The 26,617-nt window shown below is 37.6% G+C and overlaps 1 long non-coding RNA gene across 1 annotated transcript; it reads left to right on the plus strand.

The window, feature by feature from the left end:
* The first annotated feature begins 1,379 nt into the window (after nucleotides 1-1,379).
* LOC140598142 (uncharacterized) lies at nucleotides 1,380-23,192 on the plus strand. The gene is made up of 3 exons (XR_012000266.1): nucleotides 1,380-1,431; nucleotides 21,526-21,640; nucleotides 23,141-23,192. It is a non-coding gene; the product is annotated as an uncharacterized lncRNA (long non-coding RNA).
* The last annotated feature ends 3,425 nt before the right edge of the window (nucleotides 23,193-26,617 follow it).

Below are 26,617 nucleotides of genomic sequence, written 5' to 3' on the forward strand. Positions count from 1 at the left end.
CACTAACCAGAAACTCCTTGAGGATCTAGCAGCTTCTTCTTGTGTCCTGCTTCAACCATTCTCCTCACAATAGTCTGAGTGAGAAATGAGACAAAGCCATGGCCATGACTTAAAAGCCTATTAATAACTTTCTATTGCACATCAGACAAAATACAATCTTCCGACCGTGAACTACAGAGGCTGCAAGATTCGGCTTTGCCTACCTCTCAAACTTATCATCTGCCATCTTCCTTCTTGCTCAGTATGATGTAGTCTCTTGGGCTTGCGTTCATTTTCTAAAACATGTGGAGTTCCTTCCTAGCTCAGGGCTTTGATACTTGCTTTTCCTTCTACCTGGAAAGTTTTCCTAATCTTCACATGACTGGTTCCTAGTCTTTCCCTGAACATCCCACTTAAAACACATTCCCAGTTATTCTCTCTCCAACACCCTATTTCCCTTCCCTGTTTGCTTCATTCACAGTATCTTCCACAACCTATATTTTGTTAATTTCTTATTTATTGGTAGGATTGATACACTCTGCTTTCATGCAGAGAACGTTTCTGATTTGTTTGGTAATATTTTCAGTTTTCAGCAGAAAGCTAACTCATGAGAGGTGCTGACTATGTATTTGTTAGTTACCTACCTCCATGGGCTCATTTCCTAGCACTGGATACCTGGTATTTCACGTACCAATAATACGAAACATGTCATAGTTCCACCAAACCCTCAAAGGAGTAGCTACAACTATTTTATGCCTCTGTGTTTTTGCTTGAAGTGTTCCATTTCCCCCAGACGGTTCGTCCCTCCTTCCTCACCTAGCTAACCTCTCCTGATTCTTCAAGCCTCAGCTCAGGTTTCATCCCCAGGAGACAGAGCTAAGTACACTTCCTTGTGCTTCCATAAAACTCTTCTTTTTTCAGTAGCTATCACTCTCTATGCTCATGTGTCTTCATTTACCTGTGCACTTTAGGAGTCAGGAACCATATCTTATTTTTTATCCCCATATGTCAAATACACTATGTATTAAACAAATGGTTAGTATACTGCAGATGTTAAGTAAATGTAGTTACATGGAATGGAAACATTTCTTCCACTTCTAACAGGGACGGTGACATACATAACCTCCTGGGCCTGACTGTCTGGGATTAAATTTCATACTTAGTCATCCCGTGAAAGTCACCTGAATGTGTGCCTCAGTTTCCAAATCCATAAAATGGGGCTGAAGATAAGGGCTACCTTAGGTTGTTGTAAAGATTAAATTAGTTTGTTTAACTTAATTTAAAATTAAATTAATACATGTGAAACATTTCGAAGTGCTTACATGCCTAGCCAACACCCAATAAATGTCACCTGTACCTTTATCTGAATTGTGTTTCACATAATATTTTTCTTTTTTCAGGACAACTGGAACAAATAAAAGAAGTTCTTCCAATATCTCTTCGTGTGTAATGGTAATAAACTTTAGTTTATGGCAAATTTGTGATTATCTTGGCACTAGCCTCTTTTCTAATTGGGCACACATACATAAATCGTGACTTTAGCTGCTTGACTGTTGTGTAACTTAAGGAGTATGTATATTGCCAGTCTGTGCCACTTGGCAGCTTAAAAAATTTAATTTAATTTAATTTTAAAAAGGGAGAAATGCAGTACATGTGAGATTAGTACTATGTAAATATGCTTAAATCTATCCCCATATGTTTTGTTCAAAATGTTTTACACTGTTCAGTCGAAAGAGAAAACAGATCTGATCGTATATCACCTCCTTGCTCAAAATTTTTCTATAGGTCTCAGAATAGGGGAGAAAAATGGAAATATCTCAATAGCCCCTTGAAAGAAATAAAATGGACCGAGGTAATGAAATAATAACTGGAAAAGACATAGAAAGAACAAATAATCATATAAAAATCAAGCTTATTAGTAATCAAAGAATATCAAATCAAAATCCAGGGTCTATCTTTTAACTATCAAATAGCAAAATTTAAAAAATTAATGTTCAGTGTTGGCAAGAATGCAGGAAATACACATTTCTATATAGGACTGTTGGGGAGGGCAATTTGGTTCAGGCTTTCAGAAAAAAAAAAATTGGAAATAGGTATCAATAGTCCTCTAAAATTTCTTGCCCTGTGGACTTAAAATCTCTTTCCCAGAAATAGTATGAGGAAATAATCAAATGTTTTGACAAATATTTAGTACAGATTTTCATTGTTATTACTTATAATAATGAAACATTGGAAATAACCTCATGTCCAGCTAAATTAATTTGTTACTGTTACACAATGGATTGTGTAAGTATATAAGCAGTGCTTTTGAAGCATATATGGAAGCATAAAATATTTGTTTTATACTGATTATATAAAAGGTGGTATATAAATAATAAGTACAGCAATGCCAATCATATAATATGGATGCATATCTGAGTGTATGTATTGTGTGTGAAAGGAAAGACATTCAAATCTTCATTATGGATTATGCAGAGGTATTTGGGTAAAGAAGCTGATCTGTGATTGTTGTTGTTAATGCTTTTCTCCTAAGTATGTATATGTGTGTGTGTGTGTGTGTGTGTGTGTGTGTATACATATTTTTAAACCAGGGCCTATGGTATGGTTTTTCTAATCAGAAAGATAATCTAACTAAAGTTAATAAAATTTTCATGTTGGCATTAAAAGGTCTCTGCAATTCAACACAACCTACCTTACTGCAACACTAAATTTCAATCTTAATAATGGAAGCTATTAGAATTACAGGATTGGGAGACAGGTGGTCAGTTCTTTTTAAGTTCTGTTCTGACTTTGGAGAAAAATCACTTAACCACTATCAGTCTTTGTTTTTCTCAGCTGTTAAGAATGTGCACACTCTCTGTCTATTCCACCAAAGTTATTATGATTCCTAATTGAAATAGCATATATACTTAATAACTGTTTAACCAGTACCAATTATGTAAATAAGGTGTTTAATATGTGAGAAGGATATAGAAATATGAGCGGTTATTACAAGTGTTAATCAAAATAATAAAAAATAGATACTAAAAAGTAAACAAAAAGAAGATACAACTGAGTGGTTCATACTTAGGTCACCAAAACTAAATCTATGATTTTATCTTCCCACCCTTTTCTGTCCAATCTATAATAAATGACTACTTCTAATAAACTCAGCCGAACAAAAAGTAACAATTACTTTCAAGAAAGTTGAAAATATCTAATGTTCTATTTTTCAGTAAATATGGGAAATTCTAGGTATTGAATTTTCTGTGTGGATGGAGTGAGTAGAGTTCAAATTTTTGTTTCAATTTGATCCATACTTCTTTTCCTGAAGAGCCAAAACCAAATATTTACTTCTTAACATACTTGAATTGGGCCTTTGATAATTATTCTCAGTAAGAATATATTGCATTTATTTAGCACCTTTCTATGTGTCAAAATATTTTCGTTTAAAATATCTTTACTAATTCTCACAACCACCCAGGGAGGTGCCATTAGCAGTTTTCCTTTAATTCAGTGGTATCTCCAGTAGTCTACTTAGAACCAGCTCACCCAGTTAGAGCCAACAGTGAATTTTTTTTTAATTTTGCAAGCTTTTTTTAAGCACAGACAATATTAAAAACTAAATTATACAAATCATATGTAAAACTTAGAAATAGATAAATTTTATTAAGATGTTTATATATAAATACCCAGAACCCATCACTTCCTAATTATTTTATGCATTTTACCGTAGTCTCTGCTCTTGAGTTTATGTACGTTTATTGCATTTCTGTAGTGGAAATGCCACATAATAGTGTGCTGACAACTCTGCCTTCAGTGGCATCACATTGATAGCTTGAAATCAGCCATGATGAGAGTGTTTACACCGCTATAATTGGCAAACACTACAAATCATGGCTTGATTCATTGTTGTGTTAATAGACTAGACTGAAGACAATGATGGAGAAAATGTTAATAATGAAGATCAAGCTTAAATGTGTGTCATGTCTATAGCCATATGCTGTGAATTGAACAAAGACTTGAGGAAGTATTTTTCTAGTACTTGTAAGCTCTTATGCCCCTCAGGGAAGAAGTCGCTCACCATTGATGAATGAGTGATGTTCCGATATATGTCTTCATTGTTTCATTTTTGTCTTACTCATTGACATAAATGAAAGTATCAAATGATATTCCATGTCAGAACTACAGTCATTTATCAACCATAGATCAGCCACTCTACAACAGTTGGCAAAAATCAAAGAAAGCATTCTGTGGGAATCAATTGGCTATATAGAGTATTATAGTAAAGAGTATATGTAATTATTATTTGTAATATATGTGCAATGCATTCCTTATATCAGTAAAATTTATGATGAAGTCGCATATGTATAGATAATACATTTTGGAAAAGAGCTATCATCATGTATCATCACACCACCATCTTTTAATGACAATAATGAGATTGAAAAGATAAATGGAAAAACAGTGCTTGTTGAGTGATGACCTCTATCCATCAATAATTTTATTTATTTATTTATTTATTTATTTATTTATTTATTTATTAAGATTTTAGTTATTTATTCATGATAGACATAGAGAAAGAGAGAGAGAGAGAGGCAGAGACACAGGCAGAGGGAGAAGCAGGCTCCATGCCAGGAGCCCAATGCAGCACTAGATCCTGGGACTGCAGGATCATGTCCTGGGCCAAAGGCAGGCGTTAAGCCGCCGAGCCACCCAGAGATCCCCAAATAATTTTATTTTTATTTAATGCTTTTTCATGCTGGAAAGCAGCCTAAGATATACCTTCCTCTGACTTCAGTCTAAGTGTCAAATATATCACAACTATGCTTCTATCACTTTCTGTAATGATCACGAGTTCTAGCAGTTTGCCCCAGGTGTCAGAGAGAGTCCCAGGCACAAACCTTGTATTCTCCTCAGATTTCTTCCTCCGTTTCTCAGACCCAGGCCACCACAGTCATCTGCCACCCATGTGGCCACCATGTCTCCAAATTAAAGACCCAGCCTGCATAGCCTCGGTGCCCCACATGCCAAGTCGATGCATACTCCTGGCCATATGTGAAATACCATAGTGCATACCGTAGGATCTGGCTTTTGAGCCACCACCGAGGGGCTGGATCACTCAACACAGAACTAAGCTGTTACCAGTGTGATTTGACCAAAGGAAACAGGAGATGAGATAGAGCCAGGCAGATACCTGTTCCTTCCTTTCACCTTTCCACAAGGTTCCTCCTTGCAGCTCTTCAGAGAAGTCCAAATGCTGAGCTGATTGGCAAGTATCCTCTTCTCAGCAGTCAGTCATACAGTAGCCAGTAAGGTAACAGATCAAATTACATCGCTTCCATTCTTCCATGCCTCACTTTCTTTTCTCTTTGCCCTGCTTGTATGCTTTACATAAGCATCCACACTTTAATCCTTATCCTCTGCTCTGTTTTCTATAGGATCTAGGCAAAGACACAAACTTTAGCTAACTAATAACATTATTTTCAGGAATCCAAATGTATCAGCTTCCTGTGGCTGCTTTTACAAATTACTAAAAGCTGGTTGTCTTAAACAACAGAAATGAATTCACTAACAGCTCTGAAAGCCAGAAATCCAAAATCGACGTGTTAGCAGATTTTCAGTCTTCCCAAACATTCTAGCGGAGAATCTCTTCCTTGTGTCTTCCAGCTACTGGTGGCTTCAGGAGTTCCTTGGTTTATAGCCACATTACTCTAATCTTTGCCTCTGTGGTCACATCGCCTCCTGCCCTTCAAAACTCCCTGTGCTTCTTTCTTATAAAGATGCATATGATTGCACTTAGAGCACAATCCAGGACACGTTCTTCCTCTCAAAACAATCACATCATTCACCAATAAAGTAATAATATTCACAAGTCCAGAGATTAGGACCTGGACATATCTTTCTGGAGGACATTGTCCACCTCGCTACACATGGGAAGAAACAATATTGCTCATACTCGCAAATCAATTAAATATTAGGAAGAGGAAGTATTTTTTTATAGGAGATACTTCTGTAAATTTTGCAGAGCATGCTCCTCCTGTGATAGTGTAACTAGATATACATTTATTCAAACAAAATGCAAAAATCAAGCATAAGAGAGTGAAGATTAAACAATGCAAAAGTTTTTATCCTGTTATTCATCCACTAAAACATTAGGGTCATATCAGCTGCTCCAGCAGGCACAGAAGACAATGGCTGTCTTTGAAATGCAGAATAAGTGTTTTGAAGTGGTCCTGGTTTGGAGGGAAAGAATTTCTAATTATTAAAGCAAAATCTTTTTTTAAAAAATAACTGCTTAGGGTTTGCCTTCCATTTTATCACGTTTTTTCTTTACACAAAAGGTTTTAGCTTCATTTCTGCCTTTAAAAAAAAAAAAAACAAGGAAAGCTAGTGTGAAGGGTTACTGCAGGGGACAGGAGAGGAAAAGGAGGAGGCAAGCTCTGTAAAGTGAACAGCTGGGTGTGCCTCATCTGAAGGTGGCTGCTAATATCACATTGTATAAGATCCCAGCGTGAATTCCAGCTGTGATCATGTACTCTGTTCTCCCATCCACGGTGTGTACAAAAGGAATAGTTATCATTTGCATATTTGAATTCCACAAGCATTTTTTTTTCATTTGTTAGTGTCTTCAATTTTTCTTCTTCAATTTGCTTTGTAAGAATAGGCTCCTTTCTCTGGGCTGGAAAAAAAAATCCTGGCACAAAATAATATGATGTGTTTATATTTGAGTTTCTAAATATAATTCATACCATACTCATCTATCATTGTCTCATTTATCATTTATTCTTTGTACTGTAGTTACAATTACGACATCCAGGAGAAAGGCAGGTTTTCTGACTCCTAAATGCCCCTGGGTCTTTCCTTGCTCACTGAACAGTTCTAAATGAAATACATTTAACTCACTGGGTTGTAGGTTTCTGCAATGCAATTTTCAGCTTACAGGTAAAGCTAGTTATCATTAGAAGCTGATAAGCTGTACAAGCAAAATCATTTAGGAAAGAAATGCTTCCACTTTATCAATCTTTATATGAATTCATAATTCAATAAATATATTTTATGGCTTAAGTTTCTCAAATTACTTAAGATCACTGTGATTATAGATACCTTATCCCCTCTTAATTCCTAGAAATCAAGCGTCAACAAGTTTGATTTTATAAAACAGGCCTGCCTTTGTCTCTTCTTTCATTATTGGCATGTAAAAGTCCCACTGCACATTTATTGGGAATGGGTCTCAACGCCCTGGACTAATCTCACACAGGCCATATGATCAGACTTCTTGAATCATTCTTGTGAATTTTTGGAGCCCATGGTTTCCAGGGGAGTGTAATATGCTGCATAACAACTCTAGAGGCCCTTACATCTTTAGTAAGGGATGATACTTGATTATTACAATATTTCTACATCCAAAGAGAGTTCTGGGTACTTTGGTGGTGTACCTTGACATATATAGCATATATACTGTATGATATGTATATATGTGTGTGTATTTATATATGTATATAATGATGTATACATATAACAGTATGGTATACAGTATGACATATAAGTGGTGAACAGGTACATTAAAAAGTGCTCAACATAACTAAGCATCAGGGAAATACAAACCCGAACCACAATGAGATACCACCTCACACCTGTTAGGATAGCTATTATAAAAAGACAAGAGAAAACAGGTATTGGCAAGGATGTGGAGAAGAGGGAACCCTTGTACACTATCAATGGGAATATAAATTGTTATAGCCACTATGGAAAACAGTATAGAGTTTCCTCAAAAAAATTTTATTTTTTTATTTATTTTTTTTTTCAAAAAAATTTTAAAAAGAACCAGTATATCTCCAGAATCCCACTTCAGAGTATATATCCAAAGGAATGAAATCAGTATCTCAAAGAGATATTTATGCCCTCATGTTCATTGCTGCAGTATTATTCATAAGAGCCAATATGTGGAAACAACCTGTGTCTGTCAGTGGATGAATAGATAAAGAAAATATGATTATATAAATATAACAGAATATTATTCAGCCATAAAAAAAGAAGAAAACCCAGAAATCCCATCATGTGCAACAATGTGGATAAATCTGGAGGACATTATGCTGAGTGAAATAAACCAGATGAAAAAGGACAAACATTGAGTGATCCCACTTATATGTGGAATCTAAAAAAAATTGAATTCGTAAGAATCAGAAAATAGAATGATAGTTCCTAGGGATAAAAGCAGGGTGGGGAGCAGGGAATGGGAAAATACTGATCAGAGGGTATAAACTTTCAGCTATAAGATAAATAAGTTTTAATGTACGGCGTAGTGATCATAGTTAATAATACTGTGTTTTGTACTTGAAATTTGCTAAAAGAGTAGATCTCAAGTGTTCTCACCAGAAAAGAAAAAAATGGTAATTATGTAAGATAATGAAGTGTTAATTAATTTGATTGTGAAAATCATTTCACCAAGTATATGTATATTAAATCATCACATTGTAGACTTTTAAAAATCACACTGTACATGATGTGGATGGAACTAGAGGATATTGTGCTTAGTGAAATAAGTCAATCAAAGAAAGACAATTATCATATGATTTCATTTATATGTGGAATTTAAGAAAAAAAACAGAGGATCATAAGGGGAAGAGAGGAAGAAATAAAACAAGATGAAATCAGAGAGGGAGACAAACCATAAAAGACTCTTAATCATAGGAAACAAATTGAGGGTTGCTGGAAGGGAGTTGTGAGGGGGATGGTGTAACCGGGTGATGGACATTAAGGAGGGCACGTGATGTAATGAGCACTGGGTGTTATATAAGACAGGAATCACTGACCTCCATCACTGAAACCAGTAATACATTATATGTCAATTAATTGAATTTAAATAGAATTTTTTAAAAATCACATTGTACATCCTAAATATATAAAATTTTTGTCAACCATATCTCAATAAAGCTGGAAAAAATATTTGGGTAAACATAAAAGTGCCAGGAATCAGATCTATGGGTTGTTGGGCATGGGGTGGGTATAGACTTGTTATAAGAAAACCTTTGGGGCAAATAGATATGTTACCATCTTAATTGTGGTGATAGTCTCACAGGTATATATAGGTATATGTCAAAACCTATCACATCAAGCACTATATAAATATATAGTGCCCTATAATTATATATAATAAAGCATATATAGTATAAAATATATATATAAAATAAAGTATACGTTTTACATAGTAAAGCGGAATATTACATAGTAATATTTACTCCCTTTACTATGTAAAACTATACTTTATTTTATATATATATATACTTTATTTTACTATATTTTATATATATATACTTTATTTTGCATCAATTATAGCTCATAAAGCTATAACAAAATAAAAAGAGGTAACTTAAAATGAAATAGTTAAGCTTGTACAACTGGAAAAACTCTATTCCTAAAATATATCACCACAACATTCCTATATCATGGCAACCTGGCAGTGGCTAAACAGGGTTATTTAATCATAAACCTGGTTTTTGAGATCTGAAGCAATCCTTGTCACATGGAAATTTCTAGTACATGTGGCTAAGTTCATTAGTTGTCCATTCCCACCTTCCATGAGCTCTTGGCAACACTTGACAAATTGATCATTCCCTCTTCCTGGAAAAGTTCTCTTCACATGGCTTCCATATTTCCCTCTACACCACTGGCCACTTCTATTTTGCTTCTGTCAACCCAATATCTGAATGGTAGAATGTCCTAGTTCTTGGACCTCCTCTTTTTTTTTTTTTTTTTTAAGATTTTTATTTATTTATTCATGAGAGACAGAGAGAGAGGCAGAGACACAGGCAGAGGGAGAAGCAGGCTCCTTGCAGGGAGCCCGATGCGGGACTGGATCCTGTGACCGGGATCACGCCCTGAACCGAAGGTAGACGCCCAGCTGCTGAGACCCCCAGGTGTCCCTTGGACCCCCTCGCTTTATCTAAGTCCACACCTTTGGCTGTCTCATCCAGTACTATTACTTGAAATAGTCATCCAAATATTGATAATTTCCAATGTACATGTCCAGCCTGGATCTCAGCCTTGAATTCCCATATCCAAATATATGTGCCACATCTCTACATTTGTTTCATAGAAAGTTTAAATTTAACATGCCCCAAAATAGAATCCTTGGTGTCTCTCACCTTTCCAAACTGCTCCATTCACAGCTTTCCTCATGTGAGTGAGTGATAACTTCATTCTGTCAGTTGCTCATGCAAAATACCTTGCTTTATTCCACATTTATTCTTTCAGGAAATCCTTTTGGCTCTGCTGTCAAATAGATTTTTTTTTCCAACAACCTCTCACCACCTCTCTTTCTAGCATCATCATCTGTCACCTGGACTGTTACAACAGCCTCCTAACTAGCTTTTCTTCTTTCACTACTATTCCTCCAATTTGTTATTAATGCATTCAGAATAAAAATGTACATGGTCGGTCTTACTTCTCTGACCTGGTTTCTTATTCTTCCAAAAACTCCATTCCAACTCCAATCACGCTGCCCAACTAGCTGTTTTTCAAAAACATCAGGAACACTTATGTCAGATTTGCTCTTCCTCCAGATATCTGCATGGTTTGCTCCCTTATCTCCTCAAATCAAATCTTCTCAGGCCTTTCCTGAAGTCTTTTTAAAATTGGAGCCAGACCTGAGGCCCTGGCAATTCCCAAATGTTCTCTCTTCCACTCCCATTTTAATTCTTTCCAAAGCTTTTATCACCTTCTAATATATTTTTCAATTTACTTATTTTGGTTATTATTTATCTCTCCCTCTCCCTCTAAAAGGTAAGCTTATTGCACGGGTTTTTTTTTTTTTTTTTTTTTTTTTTTTTTTTTTTCTGTTTTGTTCACTGCTATGCCCTTGGCACCTTGAAGAGTAGTTCATTGTAGACAATGAATGAATGAATGAATGAATGTGAGTGAAGATATTGCCAAAAGTAGAGGATGATACTGCGTTTTTAATTCTTATTTTAGTACCATAGATGAATTTATGTTTTACTTCTCATATCACTGCAAAAGTATTTAAACGAAATGTTATGTTTTAAGATTTAAGGACAGCACTTGTGTGGTTTTAGGTATTAAGTTCTGAATAAAGGTGAAGCAAAGTACCACTGCTGAGTTCATCACCAAAAGATACAGAACTTTCTAGTGGAAGCACCATTGGTACTCTACCCATTAGGACCCAAATGAGCTTTGCTGTAATAAAACAATATGGTTCTTCCTTGTCTGGTCAGATGCAGACAACTTCTTTCCCTCACTCTGAACCTGGCATAGAAGGTACAATGTGGCTCAAAGGATATTCTTTTCCATGAGTATGTAGCAGACATGAGGACAAGAGGGCAGAAAGCAGACAGATAAAAGTCAAGGGAGGTATCTTTGCTTCACAGACTTCATTTTCTTTTTTTACCTAGAAATTTCTGTTATCATAATGATAGATGTATCTCCTCACCTATCTTTTGTTTAGCTTATTTTGGAAATCAAAGAATTTACTAATTTGGGGGAGTGGGGCTAGATTCTTCTTTGAAATTTTAATACACATTCATAGTTTTCTTAGTCCACCTAAGAGACTTGATAATAATATTTGTATTAGCTGGGGGTGTAGCAGGCAGGATAAAATCAGCAATTTTCCTCTTACCTTCTAGGGCAAACTTGATCAACATTTCTTCTGATGTAAACAGGTTGGCCTCAAAATGTCCTCTTTGTACCTGACAGGTTCCTGTTCAAAGAGTAAACTCTTGTTTATTTGGCTTTTTAAAAAGGTCTTTTCCTCCCCGTGCCAATTTATCTGACTTTAATCTTGAAATTTTTAATCAAAATGGTTTGCCTTCAACTAACATATCTTTCTACTTGAATATATTCAAATAGATTGTTTTCTTCTTTTTTTTATTAACACTTTCATGTTTTCACTAGAACTGAAGCTTTTTTCCCTCTGAGTATTAAACTGAGTCTCTCCAAGGATAATTAAGAAAATCACACCTAAACAAGGTACCATGAGTGACTTTTTACCTTCATGCATCCAACTGTTTTTTCTGAGGCCTCCAGTTTATTTCCTTTACATGTGTTTATTTTAAAGAAAGTCATTTTTGAGCTAAAGGAGAAGTATAAAGATCATACTTCATAAATTTGGTAGTAGTAAAGCACTATTATCAATATAATTAGCTATATTGCATTAAATTCAGGTTTTTTTTTTTTTTAAAGCTTACTGGTGAAGTTTACATTAAATAAATATCCATTGAGCATCTACAGAATAAAATGTCAGTTTTCTTTTCCCACACATGCCTGGTTATGAAACGGCCTCAGACCTGGTCTTAATGCTGGTCAATGCCTTGTGATATTCCTCACTCTCTTTGCCATGTTGAGTCCCTTTCAGGAACCCTAGTTCATTGTTTGATGTGCTGGGTTCCCACCTACTTTTCTCTAAGTTCTCAAGAGATATATCCTGTTCCTTTGTCCCTGGTTCTCTGCTACGGTTTTGTTACCCATGGATAAAATTCTTAAGGATACTTATGAGGTCATTTGTCTTCCAAATATTGACTAATGTCAGGATGTTGTTCAATCTTAGCCAAATAGGTTAAACACCATCTCCAGAATTAGCATAGAGGATATTGTATTCTTCTTATACTTTGTTTAATACACATGCTGCCATCCTTCCAGAGCTGTGATAGTTGAGTCAGTTTCTCAGTTTTCTTCTTGCCTTGATGAGGAGAACTTTGGCCTCCACTTTCCTTTCTAGGCTGATAGGATATAGCATTCCAGATGTACCATACCATATAATAATGGCCATCTTCCCAGTTCTACCCGGGGATGTGCCAGGTTTAGTCCTCCTCCTGCAACCATTAGTCACAGATTCTTTGGCTGGTTTCTCTTCCTCTTGTCACCCAGTATGTTGATGGTTTTCAGGCTTTTGTCTTTGGCCTCTTTTCTTTTTATTCCCCTTTGGTGATTATATCTGCTCCTTTTATTTCATTTTATTTTGTTTTTTATTTTTCTTAAGGTTTTATTTATTTATTTAATGGAGAGAAAGAGAGCCAGAGAGCATAAGCAGGGGGAACAACAGAAGGAAAGGAAAAAGAAGGCTCCTCACTGGGCAGGAAGCCTAGTGCGGAGCTCGATCCCAGGACCCAAGGATCATGACCTGAGCCAAAGGCAGATGCTTAACCAACTAAGCCAGCCAGATACCCCTACTCCCTTGATTTTAATGGCATCTTAAGTGCCAGATCTTCATCTTGAGCCTGCATTCTCATGTGCTTCAGGTGTATTTACCCAATTGGTTATAGACGTCTCTGCCTGAATCTCCACCCCACCAATGCGGTTCCTTAAATTCAGAGCAGTATCCCCTTTCTGAGCATTGTACATGCTGATTCCCCTGCTACAGATGCTTCCCTCTATTGTTTCAAAACACGATTCAAAGGCCATCTTTTTTTGTGAAAACTTTCCCAAAGCTAATTATTACACCCTTTATGTTCAGGGTGGTGAAGAATGCTGGTGTTGTGGAGGAAAAGTTTTAGCTGGTCATGGGATGGGTAGAAATTCTTACATAACAAATAGAAATTGAATGTGAACAACCTTGTGAAACTATTATCTACTCTGAGACAAAGATAATTTTGCTCACATTTCACCATTGCTTTTGGTAATAATAATAATTCTAGGCTACTTTAAAATAAGTAATTTATAAGAATTTATTGAACCAAATTATAGGAAACTGAAGGGCTAGAAACCTAATCAAATGCTAATACTTTTAAATGCAATAAATTTTTATAGTTATTGGTCTTATAAAGGTTTCTGCTATAGTTTTTGTAAGTATGCATATTGGAAGGAAGAACAAAAAAATATTTTAAATATACACTATAAAAACATAGTTAGGGACACCTGGGTCGGCTCAGCAGTTGAGTGTCTGCCTTCAGCCCAGGGTGTGATCCTGGAGTCCCGGGATCAAGTCCCGTATTGGGCTCCCTGCATGGAGCCTGCTTCTCCCTCTGCCTGTGTCTCTGCCTCTCTCTCTCTCTCTCTCTCTCTCTCAAGAATAAATAAATAAAATCTTTAAAAAAAAAACAGCAAAACAACAATACATAAAAAAATTCAGACAACATATTTTAAAGTGTAAAAAGAGTCAACCATATTCTTTGTAATATTTAGGACAACAGCAGAATTGATTTGGCCAGCCTGGCCCTAGTTTAGCAAAATTATATTTCATATTCAGCTCTAGTAGCAATGAACATTGTTTTCTCAGCTGGTGAGGCACAATATATCATTTTACTACCAATAGAGACCTGGAATTCAATAAAAATCACAGCCAAAAGTAATGGCACAATAAGATGACAAAGATACATGGGTCTAGGTTTGATATCTTCTTTGGAAATGATAGCGACTGGCAACACGGCAATAATCATAATACAGTTTTGTGTGATTTCATTATACTGTCTGAGGTCAGCGAATGCATGTACAAACTTGCATGAAATAACTTGTCGTAGCTGGTGGTGTGGTAGCGTACAATGAGCCAGACCCTAAGAATTAGAAATCCAAGAAGCCAATATTAACTTTGCTAACAAATATATTCTTCTTACGTAACTTGCTTATCACTCAGATTTCCATCTACAAAAATGTCTGGTCCAGAACTTTAGCTCACTTCTAGTTCTGAAACTCTTTTATCTTAAGATACATCAACATGGAGCCATGGCGCAAAGCTTCAGGGAAGTGAAAAGCCAACTTAAGGTGACTTTTTAAATTTACATCTCATCTCCTCTTGCATTTTCTGACAGCTTTAGATGGACATTAGAGACTAAAATGAAAGGGACACACAGAGGAAAGGACCCATGTGTTCCTTAAGTATTTGGAGCTTCAAGACTGAATCACATTTGATTGGGCACATTGTGTCAGGAGTTATTAGCACTGCCACAATGAGGGAAAGATGTGTAGGTTCCAGTCACTTTGCCATGCTTCCTTCTCCCCCAACACTATTTATGACCCTAAGCCTGAGACTAGGCACAAGCTACCTTTCTATAAAACCATGTGGACTAGTGATTAAGCTACTGCCACTCAACTCCAGATCCTCCTTTGCAGACTCTCATGATGTGGGATTTGGGACTCTGAGAACTACATTTTTCCTTTGCCTACAGTTTCCCCAGCGTTCCATGAGTAGGGAGCACTAAAAAGAGAATGGAAGAGTGGAAGAGGAGTACAGAGATTTCTTTTTCCCTGCTTTCTTGCTATTCCCATTAGTATTCCCTCAGCAATATACTTTATTCCAAAAGCAGCAGTTGTTTCAACCTCTAGGTATTTTTGATAATCTAGGAACTGGTCCTATATTGCTACCTCAGAGGTACTCCCACAAGCTCTGCACATCCCATCCTCAGAAGTCAGAGCTCCAGTTCTTCAAAGCTGCTAGCTCTGGCAAGTCTGTCCTTTTCCCTTTGTTCCCTAAGCCCAGGAGTTGAGGCTGTCCACAGCTGTCTTTGTATTTTCTCAGTGTTTCACCCTGTGCTTTTATTCCTTCAACACTTGTGTAGCCATCTCCTTGTATTAAATTCCCACTCTTGACATACATACTGTGGTTTCAGTTTTCAAGACTTGGCTCTTGCTGACATACCATGTGTGATTTACCTTCACTGGTCTGCTATTTTTCACCACAAACAGCACTTTGATAGGGAAGAGTGAATGAGTATTCCTATAATTAATTCCAGAAGATTCCTAAAGGGTGATGATCAGACTCCCTTTCATTTGCACTCATACTATTCATTATTCTAACCTATTAACAGTGATTCAGATTTCTTCAAACTTCATCTTCCAAAACCCTCTACAGTCACCATAGTTAAGCAGGGCACAAAGAAAGGACTAACTTGTTTCATTCTCTTTATAAAAAAAATAAAATCTCCATCAACAGGATTATATTCTTCATTGAATTATTTCACAATCAATAATATTTTAACTTACCCAAGGCAGAAAAGCACCAAGTTAAAATTACCATAATGGACAGTAAGGAAAAAAGTTACTCTGTTATTGTTAAGAAATCATTATGAAGCAAAATAAAAAATGAAAGCAAACCAAGTCTTACCAAATCCTTTTAGAGAATAACTTTCCTTTGCCTGGACAGTATGTTATTAGCATCTGAAAGAAAACCAGGATTTTGCTCTAAGCAGCAGATTCAAAGTTAATGTGCAAAGGATACTGCCTCTTTGTAATTCATTCAATAATACAATACTTTATTGAATAAAGAGAGCCATTTAAACTTTACATATTGAGCAATTGTTCATCTGTAAAAATGTCAGAATGCCAAAAAAGCAAAGGGGCAAGTTACAAAGGATTTCCAATTTCTCAGATAAGATCTTAAAGCAATATATAATATCATTCATAAATATATATGTATACACCGGTGTGTGTGTGTGTGTGTGTCTGTGTGTGTGTGTCTGAGTGTGTGTATTATTAGCAATGGCAAAGTCATGCTGTTCACAATTCAATAGTGAAGGCTAAATCTGGAAGGCAACTCAGTTTGTTAGAGTTTTCAGGAATTCAGTGTGACTGTTTAAAAGTAGATTTTAGTCACGTAGCAGCCATGATATTTTATTTCAAACCATTGTCTATGATAAGGAAAAGCATTAAGAAGGAAAAAAATCTTATTTTAAACCATGTTGATAATTTAAGTTAATGAAAGTAAGAGTAAACACCTGTGGTACATTCAAGATTTTGAAATAGGGGCACCTGGGTGGTTCAGTTGGTTAAGCGTCTGCTTTTGGCTCGGGTCATGATCCCAGGACCTGAGGATTGAGCCCCATGTTGGGCTCCCTGCTCAGTGGGGAGTCTGCTTCTCCCTCTCCCTTTCCTGCTCCCTCTCTCTAGATCTCTCTCACTCTCACACTTCCACACACACGCTTTCTCTCTCACAAAGAAGTAAAATCTTTTTTTAAAAAATGTTTGAATTAATGTTGTGAATTTTTGTCTACTGCAGTTGATCCAGTGATTTAAAGAAATTGTAAACTATGCATGAGATTTGCAGCCCACAGGGAATGCTGTATTCCCCAGAGTGGCCCAGGGCCTTTAATTTTGAGCCTGTGGTAGTGCAAGCCTCTACTGCTCTATATCCTGCCTTTCCATGCCACAAGCCCATTCATTGCCAATGGGCTGGTGTCCAATCCAGATGAAGGGTCCCCCAGCAACACTCAGCTCTCACACTGGAATGTGACAGTGGTAAATCCACCTCTTCCTCCCCTATAAATGCCTTGCCTGATTTTAAATCCTCTGCTAACTGGAAAATCAGAAGTAGCTCCTCCCCTCTAAATTTTGTGGAAAGGAAACACTGCTGGGGAAACTCTGGAAATCTCCCATAGATTCTAACAAATATACTTGGTGTGGGCTTTGGATATGACATGATAAGTGTTAGGCTTCCACTTACACGACCAAGACAGTGGGGTAATAGGTGTTAGCAGAGACCAGAGAATGAAGGGTAGTCCTGGGTCTCCTAGGGCTGAATCAAGAGAATTACACAGATGGACCTGGAAAAGCCATAGCTTACCAGCAGCTGTTTCTCTTTGCCCTTGTTCTGAAACCCCAGGGGAGAAGGGACAGCTTTGTTGATGTCCATTTTCAGATAGTTCCCCTTAAATCCTGTGGGGGCTTCAAAAGCTTAGCTATTAGGAAGTGAGGCATAATCCCTCTCTCTTAACACACTCTCAGAAAGTGGAGCCTTAAAAAAAATAAGACAATATATTGACCTTATTAGAGTTCATGAGAAAAGAAAGTGAAACTGAAACTAGACAATTTACAAAGAAATTAATGAAAGGGTGCTACCTTTTTTGACTTGCTTACCTCGCAACTAAACTATAGGAGAGGCCTTTCCCAGCCTCATCCTCAGGGTCCCACCCTAGAACCAGGCTCCCCTCAGGACATACCCAGTGCTCAGGTCCTATGGCTGAGGATAAGGCCCATGGTGCCAAGTTCTCAGTGTGGGCATATGAGAATTGGATGGAGACAGTGGGGGGCAGTTTTTCGATTGCGTCCAAGACCAGTAAAGCACTCAGATATAGGTGAGCCAGCCACAACCTTGGAATGGCTACTCACTAAGGATACGAGATTTATTGCTCCAAGATTCAGCATCCTGACATTTACCTCCTTGACTTGATTGTGCCTTGGAGTTTCCTTCTGAAGGTGGATTTTTACCAAGTCAGTAGCTTCAAGATAACTCTGAGCTATTTTCCTGCTGCTGGGTGAGGATATCCAGATTTAGAAGCTTTCTGATAAGGTCATAGCAGCTAGACTCAGGTAGAACAGGGGAAAGGATATGAAAAGGAAGGTCCTGGACCTCAGGTAGCAAGAGCAACGAAAATATCTAATCTGACTACTCTTTATCAAGTCCTTACTCTTTTCAGGCACAGAGTCAAGTACTTTATGTGCATTTATTGTATTATTTAATTTTCACAATCCTTTGGGAAGATTTTTTAACTCCATTTTATGGATGAGCAAACAGTGGCACAGACTCTTCGAAGTCATATAAATAGCAAGTTGCAAGATTGAGAATTAAACCCAATTCCCTCTAACCCATGCCCTTTACCTGCAATTCTACTTAAGTGCTTGTCACCTCTGGGAGCGTATCAAGACTAAATGGTGGGGTAGGGGGTGCTGCTAACCAGAAAGTTGTGACCATAAATTGGGGCAGCCAATATTTGTGACATTGGTAGTTGAATTAATAGTAAGGTTGATAATCATGGTTTGAGATAAATGAAAGAAAGGCAAATATAAAATGCATGTGGTGGGGAGAATATACCACTTTGGCAAAGCTTAATCTTAAGAGAGGAACTAGCTCCTAGCTCCCTTCTAGGCAAAGCCCAGCTTGTGTAACCATGGTGGCCTCTTAGAAGTTGCCACACTAAACTAGATATTATGAAGCAGTCTTCACAATTACTCAAAATTACTAACAAAAATGTGGCTTCCAGAAAGACCTAAACCAGAAAGCAATATTTCTATGTCCTTCACAAATTGACTTGCAAATAATTGTCCAGAGACACCTTTATGAAGGAGAGCTTAATTTGTTCCCATTTGTATTTTATATATATGCAGGTTGTTAAAATATTTGTGGCACTTTTGCTCTAGCTTTTTGACTCATACTTTTAAGGAAAAATTAAGCTACATTACCTCCCTTTTTATATGGGGTATTTTGTTCTTACCATTAATGGTAGCAACTTTCTACTCAGAGGAAATCTTGAGATTTACAAGCCATTAAAGGATAAAGCCATTGACTTTTTTTTTTTTTTTTTTTGGTTTGAGATATTTAAATCATACAGAAGTCTAACAACTTTTTCATATATTACTTATTTCAGTTTTATTTGTTATACCTTTTGGACTTATTTTTCATTTTAACTATGACTTCAGTTTTTGAAATGAATTGCCTTGTTTCTTATTTCAGTCAAGTACATTTTGGGGTGTATTCAGTAAGATTGCAACTACTAACACCTGGGCTTTTCAGACATTAAAAATATATATATCAGAAGCCATAGGTATTTTAAAATTAATTATATCCTCTTTTCTCTGCTGACCTCTTGACCTGAGGCCCTGGGGCTATGCATTGTTATGAAGAAGTTCAAGGGACAGCTACAAGTACCACCTTCAGAATGTGATTGACTCAGGGCATAAGATAATATTTACTGCAGGTATTAATGGTCACAATCCACAGAAGTAAAAAATTGTTCCATTTTATTTCTCCTTAGATATAACACACAAAAATGACTGGCAAAACTAGCCACTTTCTAATAACGACTTCCAGAGGTCATGGAGAGGTGAAATTGTCACTGTGATGTGCATACAGTGGGGATAAGGCAACTCTCCAAGACACTTGTGATTAATTCTTAGTACTATGATGGAAAAACAACTAGTCACCTACATCCCGATTGAAAATTCTCAAAAAAACCCCAAAAGCAAAACAAATTTCTTTGTAAGTCTGAGTAAACACATGAAAACGATATTAGGGGATCCCTGGGTGGCTCAGTGGTATAGCGCCTGCCTTTGGCCCAGGGCGCGATCCTGGAGTCCCAGGATCGAGTCCCACGTCAGGCTCCTGGCATGGAGCCTGCTTCTCCCTCCTCCTGTGTCTCTGCCTCTCTCTCTATGTCTATGATAAATAAATAAATCTTTAAAAAAAAGAAAAAGAAAACGATATTATACATTTCTGAAAACCCGTTAGAAGTAATTTCTTTGGACCACAGTACATTGCTAAAAGTCTAATATATACAGTTAACTTGGGTATAATGGAGGCAATTACAATTTGTGCTCTTCTTCTAGGATTTCCCATACGAATATTAGGAAAAAATGAGTCAGCAACCGTGTCCAAGAAGCTCTAGCCACAGTCTTCTGAATATGTGTGTAGGAAGCAACTTGGTAAACCCACCTTAGAAAGTAGGATCCAGTCTAAGAAATTGTGACCTTGGCCCACGATGAAAGTTCCATTTGGACAAGTCTGGACCCAATACTGCACAGCCAGCTTCATAGCATGAAAGAGCAACATGGCTTACTGGAAAATTTTGTTTCATGCAACTGTAAGAATGATGCTCAAGCTGCCATTTGCCCTTGACACTAAAGCGGAAAGAGAAGGGGGCTGAAATAAATGAAGTCTATGAAGTAAGGTTCAGGGCTCTCTAATGCTATAATAGAAAGAAGCTCTAGAGGCTAATGCAGTTAATGTTATAGGCTAATCATTTCAGAATATGGGTCTTATGCTGGGAATGAAACTTTAAAGATATGAAGAAAGACTTCTTCTGAACCCTCAGTTGTTCAAGAGAAGATCCTGAGAATAGAGAAAGGTGGAGGGTAGAAATCTCTTGCCCAATTTCTGCAGAAGAGTTCTATATTCTCCTTCACCAACTCTTCCCCTGCATGGCAGATATCATTGCTCTCTTTCCTATTTTTTTAATCTAATCCTTTGAGAAAGGAGTTGGATCTCATTCATAATTAAAAGTCATATAACAACCTAAGGAGTCCCTCTTTCTCTGATGCCTATACACGTACACTCAGATATGCAGCATTTGTATAGCTAAAGCTGTAAGCCAAAGCAATAAAGCTCTTATGATAGAAGCCACAGCAATAAAACTTTTATGGTAGAATCAGGTATTGAAAAGAAATAACAGAATTTTTGTGTATGTAGTGGTGAAGGTAAGGGAGAGAAGGAGGGGCACTGAGATCCCATTATATTATACTTTATTTTTTGGAAAATAATTGTAGAAAAAGCCTATTTCAGTCTTGATTCTTCTTTCTCCACTTTCTTCACTAAGGACCTATCTCTATGTCTTTTGTTTTGTTTTGTTTTGTTTTTCTACCTGTCTCTATGCCTGCTTTTACTTCTGACCTATAAAATCTGTGAGGACAGGGAAATGGACCTCTCATATTCTCTGTATCCACAATGGTCAAGATAATGTAGGCCACAGTGGAATTCTGCTGAGTGAATGACTAAATGACCAAATTAAATTTCCAATCAGATACTTAATTATCATAAGAAATAATAAGAAGGAAACTATTCTCAAACCCAGTGGGTATTAAATGGTATCCATACTTTCTTTGTGTATTTGTTGTGTTTTGTTTTTACTATAGTGTGACCAGTTTCAGCTTCTGACCACTCACCATCATGTAAATTGATCACAGCCACAGAAGAGAGCAAAAGGCGTGAGAGGGAACATCCATTGCAGATCAGAGATTAAATCAAAAGGTAAAGAGATTCACCAAAAGGTGAATGTGTGCCTCATTCACATGTGAATCATCTCTAGTCTCCCTTCATCTGGCCAAATACCACAGTGCTTGTTCATCCAGCAGGAGATCAGATTCTACATAAGGACATTTTGTGTATGTGTACATCTAGACATCCAGTTTGTAGTCACAGCAACATTTGTACCACCGTGGTGAGCTGTCTGCATAAATATATTTCTGAAAAACAAAACCATGGTTCAACATGACATCAAATAAGAGTGTTTAGGAGAAAAAAGAAAAATAATTTAGAAGCAATTAAGAAGCTAATGCTATTGACTCACATTTGAAGAACTTGTTTTGTCTGATTAAAATTGAATAAGGTACTGAGAATGAGGAACATAAGCCTGGTTGCGTCAGGAGTCCCAATTGCCTGCTCTCTTTATTTCAATTTCCACTTCTTCGTTGCAGAGACAAGCTACTGGAAACTTCCATTTTTATTCCCTATGGTTTGAAACACTTCAAAAACTGTGGGTTTTTGAACCTGCAGTGTAAAGTATTGACATTCACCACAACAGAATTCATTTCTTTACAGCCTCATAACTGAGTAACACTGACATAAAATCATGTGTTGGATATTGCACTTCATTTATATCTGGGCTCATTATCATTTTGCTCTTTTGGAAAGGATTTTAGCATCTATTCTGATGCAAACAGTAGCTCTGTCTATGGAGGCAGATGTAACACAGCTCTAGAGATGAGCACCGACTAGCATTCAGCAGTTGACTCTGAGATGGAAGACAAGCAGGGGAGTATTTTGCTTTACTCTGTGGAAGTGGAGGAGCTTTTCCTGGGGTGGCCCTGGAGCAGTTGTAGCCCCTCCCCAGACCTTGGGCATACAGAGAAAAATACTGGAGCTGCCAGGTACCTGGATTCTTGACTCAGCAAGCCAGTTCCACCCCCAGAGATCTGTGGTTGTGTTTGGTCAAAGAAGCTAAAATAGAACGAAGAAGAGTATCTCTGCACCTTCTTGTGCTTGGGGAAAATGAACTTCAACTGTAAAGGACAACGAGATTTATTGCCATCAAGATTAAGCCCATAGACAACTGAGCTATTGAAGTAACATCCTCCTTATCTATCACATGGGGCTTTATGGATTGAATATCAGGGTAGAAGCTTTGTGATTATGCCATTTCCCTGCTCAAACCCATAGAATGGTGGCTCTGTTTAACTATGTAAAATATGTGGAGAGGTCTCTGTTTTCCTATATTATAGAAACTCTTTCCAGTCATTGTGCACAGATTGGAGGAAGCCTCAGAATTGTCAATGGGAGGTGGGCCCAGCATGTTGGAGTGACATTACTGCAGCGGTTCTAGAGATTCCTGGTCATAGCTTTAAATTTACCATGAGATATAAGCCCCAAAAATATTAAAATAAAACTGTGTAGATTACATATAACTTGAAATATATTGTTATTTTTTTAATAAAATAGAAAATGATAGCACCCCTTTTTTTTTCTTTTTAGCACCACTTTTAGTAAGAAGGAAGATGATGACGATGGATGGCTACGTTTTGGGATGTCTTTATGAGGTACTTGGACTGCACTATGCTCTTTCCATGGATTATCTCAATTAAGCTAACCTACAAGACTATGAAGTCATTTCTTTTACTATCCTTCGTCTTTACACATGAAGGAACAGAGACCCAGAAAGTTTTGTTTTGTTTTTTTTTAATTTCTATTTATTTATGATAGTCACACAGAGAGCGAGAGAGAGAGAGGCAGAGACATAGGCAGAGGGAGAAGCAGGCTCCATGCACCGGGAGCCTGACGTGGGATTCGATCCCGGGTCTCCAGGATCGCGCCCTGGGCCAAAGGCAGGCACCAAACCGCTGCGCCACCCAGGGATCCCGAGACCCAGAAAGTTTAAGTGACTTGTGCAAGGTTACTCCACTGATAAACAGTGGAGGTGTGTTTGAAATTCTCTTAGAGATAATCCAACACAGGGCTCAGCAAACTTTTTCTGTAAAGGACCAGACCATAAAAATTTCAGGCTTTGTGTTGCAACTACTCAACCCTGCTCTTGCATCACCAAAGGAGCCAGAGATATTGCCTACACCAATGGGCCATCTTGCAATATGTACAGGAAAGATGTGGTCTGCTGTTTGCTGACCTCTAATCCTGTCCGTTTCACTCATTTTGTATGTGAGAAAACTAAAGCCCAGAAAGGTGAGAGTATTTCTACTGCTGTTCCGTATTAGAAAGAAGATGAAACATCTTCTGGGTCTCAGTCCTGTAATCTTTTAATTACATGAAATTCAAGAGATTTCACCAGTTAGTATGGTAACAGATTTTAATATCTCATATTAAAACAAAGGTAAAATTCACCTGAAACTATGATAGTCGCTTACAGATAGTTATGTTCAATAGAGGCCGATTTTGAACTGAGACTTTTCTGCTTACCTGGTTTGTATTGATGCAGTAGTACACAGAGCTCCAAGACCAAGCAGAAAAATCCCAAACACATCTCATTAAGTCAAATCAAGAATTAGGGGAGGCGGGTACTCAAATTGCTACAGACAAGGTGATGAAGCCAGCTGAATAGTCCTACCAACACGTATGCAAAAATTCAATTGTGAAGAAAGCAAGACATGGGCCCTTACTCCGTTCCTTACCCCTGCAGCTACTGTCTAGATTTTTCTCCAAGGCTTTGTGTAAACCTGTTAATACATTCCTAATTGAAAACAGCATATTTCTCCTCCACTATCTCAATTCATGGCCTCTGAAATTTCACTTGAAATGAAATTCATCACAAAATCAAGTAATGATTGTTGCAGGTTCTGATTCCTTGGAACATTCTTTATAAAATTTAACTCAAAATTTATTTAATAATAAAGCTGCTCCCCAAAATATTGTGATATATAAAAGAGGCAGCAAAGATTTGATCTTCGATGAAATGAGACCTTGAACAATAATAACTAATAAGACAGACATAAACGCTAACATTTATTATTTAGTTTACATCAGACTCTGTCCAAAGGATTTTATATTTAGTCCTCCAAACCACAGATAAGGACATAGGTGCTCAGAGAGGTGAAGTATCTTACCCAGAGTTGTACGAATTGTAAGAGTCAGGGCTGAAATCCAGGCAGCTAACCTGAGAGGTTGGGTGATTAACCCTCCTCCAGAGCCTAGAGCCCCGAGTCATGTTGCCAGGATTCATGCCCTGCGCACCCCTCTTCTGCTAGTGAGGTGGCTTTGGGCTGGCCAAATTGTCTGAGCCTCAGTATCCTTCCCTGTGAGACAAGCATAAATATGGTACCTCCCATCTAGTATTTGTGTGTATATCCATCCTGAGTGCTTAGCATCACATCAACTTAAAATTTCAATTTATTGATATGATGAAAAAATTTAAATATATGAATAAACATTTCCCCAAACAAACCCTGAGGGTCAAGGAGACCCAGATTTAAATTCTAGTTTCACAACTGACCAGCTATGTCATCTCAAATTAGGAAGTTAAACTTTCTGACCCTCAGTTTCTTTTTCTCTAAAATGTAGATAAAAGTAATGATTTCGCAGAGTTCACATGAAGATACGAAGAGGTGATGGCTTCAGGGTCCCTGTCACAAGGCCAAGGAAGGTGCTAGGAAAATGTCAGTCACTCCCCGCCTTGTTCCAGCCCCACCTGCTCCTTTTGGGTTGTGAGAATCCCACAAGCCTGCAAAGCCCTGCTCTACCCAACCTCAGTCACTGTCCTGGGATGGACCGTGAGGCAGCTGATGGGCTTCTCACCTCTCAGTGAACAGAGTCTAAGGGGGGAACAAGGATGTTACAGTCATTACAGAAAAATTAATACAGGAGGACAAGGAAGCTCCTGACCCAGATATGGAACCCAGGGCATATCTCAGAAATGCTCTAAGAATCTGTAAGGATTAGTAAGGCAAGAAATTGTTTTTTTAATCCCCCAGGCAGAAGGAAAGTCTAAGTAAAAGTTCTGAGGTATACAAGCTAGAACTTTTGAGAAACTGAGATAAATTTTCAGTATGGCTGGAGCATCAAATTCTAGAGAAAAAGTCCAAGAAATGAGGCTGCAGAAGTAGAGCTGGAAAAAAATTACTGATTCCTGGGATGGATTTTCAATGGAGTGGGACAGGCTGATGGCAGATTGGCATTTTGGAAAGATCATTCCATTCCAGATGTCCCTTCTTGGGTCCTCTTCCATCCTACAATATTCTCTTCTCACTCAGAATCACCTCGTCTCTGATAATTTGTATCATTCACTGAATATGTAATCACATGTCATTTATCATTTTAATATAAATATTCCTTGTATATTTCTGTGTTTTATTTCTTTATCTCTTTCGCAGTGCTCGGCAGACAGCAGGTGCTCAAAACTGTTGACCTCTCTGGTCACTCCCTGATGCCAGTGCTCTATCTTATATTTCTTTTATATCTTCCGCTATATCTAGCAGAGTTGTACATAGTTGAGTAAGAAATCATTTTAAAATCAACTGGGGATGGGCAGCCAGGGTGGCTCAGCGGTTTAGCGCTGCCTTCAGCCCAGGGTGTGATCCTGGAGACCTGGGATCGAGTCCCACGTCAGGCTCCCTACATGAAGCCTGCTTCTCCCTCTGCCTGTCTCTGCCTCTCTCTCTGTCTCTCATTAATAAATAATCTTTTTAAAAAAATCAACTGGGGAAAAAATGGTGCTCTTGTTTCTTTGTTCAAAACTGCCCTCAGCCACATGTTGCAGGGAGTTCCAACAATATGTAATCTAAAAGAGAAACCAACGTAAGTAAACAGAACACACACGTAAGAGATCTTCATTGCCAGCTAAGATGAGCTTCATATTCAACTGTTTGTCATCGCTGTGATTTAAGAAATTCATAAGAATGTGGAGCCTATTAGTGCAGAAAGTCACGAAAGCAAGAGGAGAAGGCATGTTAGCAGGAAGTAAGGACGCAGGTGGTCACGCTTCGTAAGGAAAGTGAAGGATGTGGC

Source organism: Vulpes vulpes, chromosome 3, assembly GCF_048418805.1.
Source record: "Vulpes vulpes isolate BD-2025 chromosome 3, VulVul3, whole genome shotgun sequence".
Lineage (NCBI taxonomy): Eukaryota > Metazoa > Chordata > Mammalia > Carnivora > Canidae > Vulpes > Vulpes vulpes.